We start from the raw sequence: 10,300 nt of genomic DNA, 5'->3' as shown, positions 1-10,300 counted from the left end.
ATTGAACTATTTGAACATGTTAGTCTCCTCCAAATACCACTGGTGAGGCAGTTTAAATGGCAGGCATCTACTTTCTCATGGTTCTAGATGCTGAAAGTCCAAGTCTAAGGAGTTAGCAGGGCTGGTTTTTAGTGTTCTAGCGAGGCCTCTCTTCTTCACTTGCAAACGCCTGCCTTCAGCTGTGTCTCTGCCTTTTCTGATGAGGGTATCAGCCTTATTAGATTTGCACCCATTTTAATGATCTCATTAATTGTCTCCTCCAAATGCATCAGTTTGGGGTTTAGGGCTTTAACATGGGATTTTCTTTGAAAGGGAGACACAATTCTTTCACAACAGTGGGAAATCTGCAAATAGAAAAGAGAGGGAGGTTTTAAAGCCCTTGTAGCAAATATCAATGACTGGATGATGGGAGAGGACTTTTTGCCATGTCTACAATCATCCTGTACCCTGGTCATGCTTGAAGAAGCCGTGCTATAATGAGCTTTTGTCCCCGATGGCTGTGTCTTCCTTTCTACGTGCTGGATTGTAGTAAACGCAATTGGTTGCCCATCCAAGAGCCTTTTCTCTCTGTCTCCTTTGCTGGCAGAGGTGTCACCTTGGGTGGCATTGTCACTTTTGTAGGCAATAGACACTTTTGGCTTTGGAGGGCGTCCTAACTCTATTAACAATATTTTAAAGCTATATTCTGTAACTGACAGTGGAGGTATAAATCCTGCTTACTATAAGAAGTAAAACATGTTTGTGGACCCCTCAAGGTATTGCTAGCTCTGGGTTCTACCTAGTGCACTCAGTGGATGAGCTCCCTTCTACAGGGAAGGACGACCTTCTCCTCTGCTTCACGGGGACAGCTGGAGAGGAGTAAACCATTTCTGTGCTAGGAATCTAGCTTAGCCATGGGATGAAATCTAGCCAGTGAGATGTGATGGAATATTTCTTGTGTGAGGCTTAAAAAATGGATTCTTTTCCCACTAGGAGATGCCTCAGGGAGAAATAACCTTTGCCTGTGACAGCCATTCTGAGGTCATGAGGCAATGGTGACTCACAGAAGTTGGTAAAATGTAACGAGTGGTAGGAGAGTCCTGACTCTCAGATGCCACTGTTGAGCCATGGTTAACTGTCACCAGATCTACCCTTCTGCATTGCTAGCTGAGGCCATGTAGACAAATAGCACATAGTAGGTGGCTCCCCCAACCCATGTTTATTGTCTCTCCCTGGATGCTAGTGGTTTCCTGGCACTTTTCAATGTCCCTTGGCCTGTGGAAGCCTCACCCTGGACTCTGCCTGCATCTCTGCAGAGTTCCCTGGGTGTTTCCTGTGGCTCAGTTTCCCATTTTCATAAGGACCTCGCTTGTTGGCTTAAGACCCATCCTAATGATATCATGTTGACTCAATCAACTGTGTAGATAGGAAGCATATTCTCAGGTTCAGGACATGGAGATCTTTGGGAGTGGCAGGCATCATTGGGCCAACCACAGGGGCTGAGGCTCTCTGACGTACTGGTCTGTCTTGTATGCAATGGCTGGTTAGAAATTGATGCTTTTCTGCTATTTCTGCTTCTGGCATAGACATGTTTTTCTGTACCTTGGTGTGGGATTGAGTGGGAGAGGGGAAATTCTTCTCAAAGTGGGGCCCCAGACTGGCAGCACCACTCGGGGACCTGTTGGCCATGCAAATACTCAGGCCCTTCCCCCAGCATCCTGAATCAGAAATCCACCAGTCTGTACTTTTCAAAAAAGCCCTACATTGTGATCCTGCCTTTATTGAAAATTTTGATATTGCATCTTCATGAGATTGTTTGCATTAACATATTATTTGTCTCGCTGCTCCTGGTGCCTCCTCCAGTTCTGCTCCTCTGGCAAATGCCTTGCTTGCCTTACCCTAGAAAACACAGGTGACTGAATCTCAGCTCAAAATCTGAGACCTCACAGGAGGAGTGTGTAGCGCGTGGCAGAGACACTTGGCTCCCTCGGGACCATCAGAGACCTCTTCCACAAGGATGTGATGTCAGACCGGGGAGTTGAGGGCAGAAGGAGTTAACCCAGGAAGGGAGAGGTAAGAGTATCTCAGGTAGAGAGAGCAGCAGGTCCAAAAGCTAGATGTGTGGAGAGGGCTTCACAAATACGATCGCTGATTCCCTTAACGAGTATTTCTTAAACTCCTACAGCAAGCCCTGGCATCTCCTGCCTTTGACAACCCAGAATTTCAACCCCTGTATTGAGCTGGAAGAGCTTGAGAGGAGGCAAGTAGCACAAAGGTGAAGTCTCAGCTTGCCTCTGCCATGAAGGCATAACCTGCCCCAGGCACCTTCCGCTCAGCAGTGGTATTTGGCACCCAGCAAATAAGGTTGGGAAAGCACAAAAGGCCGTGCATCTCATCAGAGCTGCATTTAGTACAGGTTTCCATTTCAGAGCTAATAGCGTTAGCTGCTACGTAGAAGTAAGAGCACAATTACCGTTTTAATAACACGGTTGACAACCCAGCTCAAATCCCGGAGGAGCCTTGGTTTACACTGGGAGGGTTCTGTAGTGTACAGTGAGTTCCCAGTCCCAAGCTGTGTTTTCTGCCTTTCTTCCCAGTTTGCTTAAAAAGGAGCTGGTTATGCCCAGTGCATCAACGTAACCATCAGTAACACCTTCTTTCAACCTTACATGCACTAGTTTGGGCAGTAAGTGACGTAACCATCCCAGTGACCCAGAACTGAGAAGCCTAAACCCACGCTTGATGTGGCTCCCTACCAACTCTTTACAGAAAGCCATCCCTAGGGGCAAAACTGAAACAAACAAACAACAAAACCCCCCAGAACTCATACTGGTTACATTCATCCATTGATGTCTGAGGGCCTGACTGAGCCAAACGGAGCTCTACAATCAGGCCAAAAGACTTCCTAGGATCTGATATTAGGCTTTTATTGTACTCAGGAAAAAGCTTAAGTGGAACAGGGGGAAACAAAGACATCACTAAGATAAAGTAGTATTCACTTTCATTTAAGAGCTTTCTCCTCACATGTTCAGTCTTTTCTAGGAAGAGTGGCTGGAGAATAGAAAACCTGCTTGGTAAAAGCTATTGGATCACTGCAATTCAATGTTTAATTACTCAAAACATCACAACTGTACAAGCTTGCTTTACAGTGAGTTATTGAGTTAAGTCTGTATCCCAGACCCTCAAAAGTGAATATTACCAAAGTATGACAAGAAAAACAAGAGCATAGGATGTGAGACACAGCACTCGTGTCCAGCAAACCCCACTGGAGTCCTCCAGGCACCCTCTTCCTCTTCCTTCAAGGTGGCCACTGTCCTGACCCCTCAGGTCAGCGATTCCATGAAGTTGAAAAGGACAGAGCTGAATGGACTCACACGTGTGTTTTATGTCTGGCTTCCTCCCTCAACCTTGAGAATTATCCTATGTGGTATGCTCACTTTCATTCTTGTATGTGTAACTTTGGATGGATTTACTGGTTTATTGCGTTCTGCAGTTGGTGAGGGTTTGGGTTGCTTGTAGTTTGGGATGGCTACAAACAATGGAGGCATCTGGGAATATTCTGGAACCATGTCAGCTGCACGTGAGCCTCCTAATGCTTGGTGCAGATCTAGGAGTAGGTCAGAAAGTAGGGAAATGCAGTGTCAGACAGTTTCCTGGGGCTCATACCACTTGACACTTCCACCAACAGTGTGTGAGCATTCCAGTTGCTCCACACCTTTGCCAACACCTGAGTTTCTCAGTCTCCAATGTTGGCTATTATGGTGGACATGTGTTTGAATTTTATTGTCGTTTTAATTTGCTTTCCCCTGTAAATGATGAAAACGAGCATCTTTTCATATTGGCCATTTTAAATACCTCTATATTAGCTTTTCAATACTGTAACAAAATACCTCAAATAATGAACATATCAAAAGACTATGTTTATTTTGTCTCACAGTTTTAGAGTTTCCAGGGCAACGTTGGTTGGCTAAATTACTTTCAAGCTTATAGTTTGGCAGCAGATCAAGAGCCCTTGGTAGGGCAAAACCACTTTCCTCATGGCTAGGAAGCAAAAGAAGAGAGGAAAAGATTTGGAGGTCCCATAATCCCCTTTGAGGGTCACCCCCAATGCTCAAAGACTTCCCATTGGGTCCTCTCTTAAAGTTGCCACTGCCTCCAATAGTGCCAGACTGGCCACCAAGCCAACCTTTGGGCCTTTGGGGGACATTTAAGATCTATACTCTAGCTCTTTCATTTTGTAAAATCCTCATCCAAGTTTCTTGTCTATATTTTTTTGAATTCTGTTTTTATTTATCAAAAGGAGTTCTTTCTTAAGTAACAATGTGACTCTTTTCTTGGTTATAGGTGTTTCAAATTTCTTACCTTCATCAAAAGACAACATGAAGGGAGGGGAACAATAGGCCACGGAATAGTTCTTTCCTCTGATGACAATTTATCAAGCTTTTCCTTGTAGTGCTTTTCATGCCCTGTTGAAGAAGTAATTGTCCATCCTCCTCCACTAAGATAGCTAAGATACTCTCTATCAGCATCCGTCTATATCTGGCTTTTGTCCTAGATCAAATTAAAACTGTAGATAAATTTGAGGAGAGTTGGAATTTTTACAACAGTAAGTCCTTGAGTCATGACTCAATGGTACATTTTTTCATGTTAGGCTGCTTTGCTTTTACTTCACCTTTTATAGTTTTATGCAGAATAGTCTTGAGTCTTTTCATTAGATATATTCCTAGTTATTTGGCTTTTGGATGCTATTGTTGTGGAGTTATTTATTTATCTATCTGTGCTGGGGATTGAACCCAGAGCCTTGTGTATGCTGAGAAAGCATGAAACACTGAGCTATACGCAGCCTGTATTATATGTATAAAATGTTACATTCAGTTTCATGTATAGAAACATAGTTTACTTGTCAATATAGTAATTGAAACCGATTCCTAGCAGTCTTGCTAAATTCATTCTAATAACTGACTTGTAGACTCCTGTTTTTGCATTTTCCACCATAATCATGTCAGGTGCAAAGAGTGACAAGTTTATTTTTCTCTTTCAAACTTCAAATCTCGTCTCTTTTCCTTCCAGAATAGTGTGGAGTAGAAGCGATGACAGTGATCCGTGTGGTCTCATTCCTGCTCTTAGGGGGAAGCTTTTGATAGTTCACTATGGTGAAGGATGTTTTATGTAGGTTTTTCTGGTCAAAATTCTTTATCAGACTAAGAAAGTTTCTCTTCATTCCTTTGACATTTTATGAGACTTGAGTGTAGGTCTTGTATAGGGACAATTTTTGCAATGTTCTTCATTTAAAAAGAATGTATAAATGATTTATATATGTCCATTGGTCCATATACATTTTTCTGTATTGTTTACTTTTTAAATTTTTAAAATATTTTTCACTTGGTGTGAGTTTTTTTTTTCCTTGTAGTTCATTAATGTTTTACCTCATGTTTTGAGGCTGGTTGAATTGATGATTTTGTTATTGGAAGGATATTTTTATTTGCTAGAACTACTTCTTCAGACACTTTTTTTTGTTTGATTTTTGGGGGTACTGGGAATTGAACTCAGGACCTTGCGCTTGCCGGGCAGGCACTTGTGCTGCTGAGCTAGATCCCTGGACCTTAGAACTACTTTTTATCTAATCTACTTAGCATGACAGTAACAGAGCTGTACCAGTTTTCCAGCTTTCTTCCCAATTCCCTTTTTTTCTCCTCTTCCAGCATCTTTAGACCTATTTTTATACTCATTCTCCCTCTGTATTACTCCAGCAATTGTAAATTCTTTTATAAACCTTCACTGGTTATACAAGAGACTAAAATACACTCCCTTGATTTATCAAGGTCACATACAAATTAACATTCCTCTTTTCCTGAGTAATGTACAAGCCTTAGAAAATTTTAACTTTACTTACTCTCTCCTAACTTCTGAGCCAGTTTTGCTCTGTATTTCATTGCTGCCTACAAGGGGTGGTCAAAATATTTGATGAATGTTTAAATTTTTAAAAAAACTATTACGGTAAAATACACATTGCCATTAATTGCCCCTCAAAATTCTCCTCCTTTCTTTAAACATAAGTAATCCATCATTCTTGCCATTTTCTGAGGCAGTTCTGAAAGTCCTCTTTGGGCAGTATTTTTACAAGGTGTGATCAAAATTATAAGGAATACTGCTGCCTAGTGACATTCAAAGGAACATAGGCTCGTGAAAATATTACAGTGTGTCATCGTCCATGTTATTCACTGGATCTGGTACCGTACAACTTCTGGATCTCCCCTAAAGTCAAAATGACCATGAGAGGTAAATGATTTGGGTCGATCCAGGATGTCCAGACAGCCATGACACTGCAACCAAAGGCACCGAGGAAAGAGGACTTCCGGAACTTCAAAAGGTGAGGAGGAAGTATCTTGAAGGGGATCAGTGGGAGTGGATCTTTTACTCTTTTAAATTTTGAAAAATTTAAACATTCACTATAGCTTTCAACCACATCTACTATACTTTAAATCTTATAGTACATTATTGATGTATTAATATAAAATAAATATTAGCCACCAATAACTGTACATTCTGACGATTACATACCAATACTGGTATATATTAATCTTATATTTTAACATTAATTTCTACTGACTTTAGACTTAGCTACAATTGGCCTTTTCACTGTTCTCTGTTCCTTTCTCTACCTCTGAGCTTCCATTTGGGGTCAGTTTTTTTCCTCCATGAAGAAATTCCCTTTAGTATTTTCGTGTCTGGGTCTGCTGGTGATAAATTTTCCTAGATTTCTTCAGTCTTAAAATAGCTTGATCTCACCCTCATTCTTCAAGGTTATTTTCAATGAACATAGAATCCTAGGTAGTAATTATTTTTCTTTTAGGGCTTGGAAAATATCGTTCCATTAACCCCTGTTTTCCCTAGCTTGTGATGAAGTCAGATGTCCCCCTCTGTTGGTCCTCTGAAGGTTACCTGTCCTCCTGTCTTCCTAGGGGTGGGCAGCAAAGAGGGGAGAGAGATTTCCTCTGCTTTTTTGTTCCATTCAGGCCTCCATACATTGGCTAGTGCCCACCCACACTGGTGAGGACTATCCTTTCTATTCAATCTATGAATTCATCTGATCACCTGCTCATCTCTTCTAGAAACACCTCACAGTCACATGCAGGAAATAGCCAACTCTCCGAGTCCAATCAAGTTGACACACGAAATGAACCATAACAAGTACTATCAGCTCTCTATGCTAATGGTGCATCCCCTCCATTTTCTCTTTCCTGTCTTTCTGGGATAACAACTAGACCCATGTCAGACCTTTTACCTAAATCCCTAGGATTCATTCTTCTGCCTTATCCTTTCCATTCTGTTTTTTATGCTCTGTTCTGACTTTCTTCTTCCAGTTCACTAATTCTTCCCATCTGTCTCTAAGATCAGTGTGATAATTTTTAAATAGTTTCAATTTCTTTGCCAATTTTTTATGTTGACCCCTTTCCCTGACCATATTTGTCTGAATCACCAGTGGCTTTCTTTCTGTTGTCTGTTTCTCTTGCTTTTTGACCATGTCATCTTTGTACATTTGGTTATTTTTTTCTTGAACTGTAGAAAAACTTCAAATAGTTCTAAAAATTCCCCTCACACCCAACAAGCCATTTAAGGGTATGTTGCAGACACAGTGCTCCATCACAGCCAAATATTTTAGTGTGCATTTCATACCCATCATGGACATTATCCTACTATGCATGGCACAACCATCAAACTCAAAGAATTCACACACACACACACGCACACACACACACACACAAGGTAGCTGGGGTAACTGTACTACTATTTCTATTGGCTTGTTGAACAGTTGATGCTTAATTGTTTGATCAATCTTGCATGCCTATGTTTGGCGATCTCAGCAAAAGATATCTATTTTGAAGATAACAATATGTAATATAACAACTATTGTTACTTTCCTATCACTTGTTTTGAAATTCTGCATCATTTTAATTGTTTTTGTCATTTTTGCCTTTGTGTTTGTTTTTTTCTTTTTAAAATAAAATTTTAAAAAATATAATAATTAAAACAAACAAACAAGAAAACAATGTATCATTAGCATCCCATCTATGGACTCCATCTACCTCTTAAGTTGCTTCTGATTTAGAACAGGTCCTTAGATTTTCCTTAACTTTTAGGATCTTGTCACTTTTGAAGATTAGAGGACAGTTGTTTTGTAGAATTTTCATCAGTGTAGATTTATCTGTTTTCCTTAGGATTAGATTCAAATAATGTATCTTTGTCATAAATATTGCAGAAATGACATCTAATTCTTATTGCCTACTCTTAGGTGGTACATAAATCTGATTTACCCTATCAGTGATGTTAACTTTGATTACTTAATTAAGGTGTTGTCTTGAAGGTTTCCCTCCATGGCAAAGTCACTCCTCTTTCTGTTCATGATTAGTAAATATTTTGTGGGACACAGTTTTGAGATTGTAAATGTACTATTTCTCAACAAATTTTTACCCACTTTTCCTACCTGATTTATAACTATGAAATGCTGAACTATGGCAGTAGTCCACTTCCACCATTTGATTTGTTTATTGGTTAGCATTATACTATAAGGAAATTTTCCTTCTGTTTACCTTTTTATGAACTTATTTGTGTGCGTGTATGTGTATGTATTTTATTTATCTGTTGCCTCATCTAGCTGTTCATTCCTATGAGCTTAGTGACCTTTAAGGTTACTAAATAATTTAGCACTTAGCACTGAATCATGACATTATTATACTAGTGAGGATATGAAGAATCAGAATCCCTACCCACAGCTGATATGAATGTGAAATCGTGACGCCACTGGAAAGTACTTTGGTAGTTCCCCAAATGATTAAGCAGAGAGTTCTAGAAATCAGCAATTCTACTCCTAGATGTGTACCCAAGGGAAAGGAAAACATGCCCACACCAAAAATTTTATATGAATGTTTACAGCAGTGTTATTCATAATGGCTGAAATATAGAAGCAACACAAACATCCAACACAACAACAAATACATGGAGAAACAAAATGTGGTATATCCATATGATAGAGCATTACTCAGTCGTAAAAAATAATGTAGAATTGAAATACGTTATAAATTGGTTGAACTCTGAAAACATTATAAGTGAAAGAAGCCAGAGAAATAAAAGTTTACCTATTACAGATTTTACTCATATAAAAGTCCAGAATAGGGAAAATAATAGACACAGAAAGTGGATTAGTTATTGCTTAAACTTGAGAGCTCTGAGGAGGTAGTGGGTGAAACTAAAGTTTACAGGGTTTTTTTGAAGTGGTGAAATATTTTAACATTAACTGTATTACTGATTGTACATATCTGTGTATATATTAAAAACCACTGAATTGTACTGTTCAAGTGAATGAATTATATGTCATATGCATGATATGTATCAAAGTTTTAAAAATAATGATATTTATTATAACTTGCAGAAAACTTGACCCAACATGGAAACTTTTGTGGAATATGGCCAGGTAGCACAGCTTCTCAGTGAAATAGGTCATTATTAGTTGCTAAACAGAACCAGTGGATCCAGGCATCTTGTAGATTACCTATGAACAGCTGTATGACCTTCTGGCTGGCTAATCATAGGCAAAGGACTTGAATTTTCCTTTCCTTATCTGGAAGGACAGCATGCAAGTATCTGTTATTAAATAACAGTGTCTGGAAGTTCCCAGTACAGCTCATGGCACTTGGCAGGGTGGATCTTCCATGATTGAGTACTGGTGGCTTTTTAAAAAGAAGAACAACCAGAGAAGACACAAGCTCACTCTTCCTGTGTGTGGGGAGATGCAGGCCAAAGGAGTGACTGAACCCGAGTGTGCTAAGGAAGGGACCTTGAGGAACAACAGTTCCCGCGCTCCTGGAATGCGTGGTTAGAATTTAGAGGAGATTCTGCAGGACGACAGTCAGCAGAATTAAGAGCAAGTTCCTGTCAGAGATGTTTGCTTTGGCCACTGCGTTCCCTCTGGCCTGATAAGATTGTTTACACTATGTTGACACGTGGCATGTTGCAAACCATCCCATCCCAGCCCTTTCCCCTGACAAAAACTCCTACATGGTATGTTGCGAACTGCTTTTCTCCTATGTCTTTGTTCTCATGTCCTTGAGTTACACATAAATAATCATGGAGGTCTCAGTTGGTTGCTGTTTCTCTGGGGCTCTCTGATACCCAAGAAGCGCAGCCCTTCTGAATTCTCAGTGATTGAACTGAAATAAACCATTTCTCTAAGTAGTCTTCTTCTTCTTCTTCTTCTTCTTCTTCTTCTTCTTCTTCTTCTTCTTCTTCTTCTTCTTCTTCTTCTTCTTCTTCTTCTTCTTCT

Source organism: Chinchilla lanigera, unplaced genomic scaffold, assembly GCF_000276665.1.
Source record: "Chinchilla lanigera isolate Chin_1 unplaced genomic scaffold, ChiLan1.0 scaffold00126, whole genome shotgun sequence".
NCBI lineage: Eukaryota > Metazoa > Chordata > Mammalia > Rodentia > Chinchillidae > Chinchilla > Chinchilla lanigera.
Note: the sequence above shows the minus strand (reverse complement) of the source record.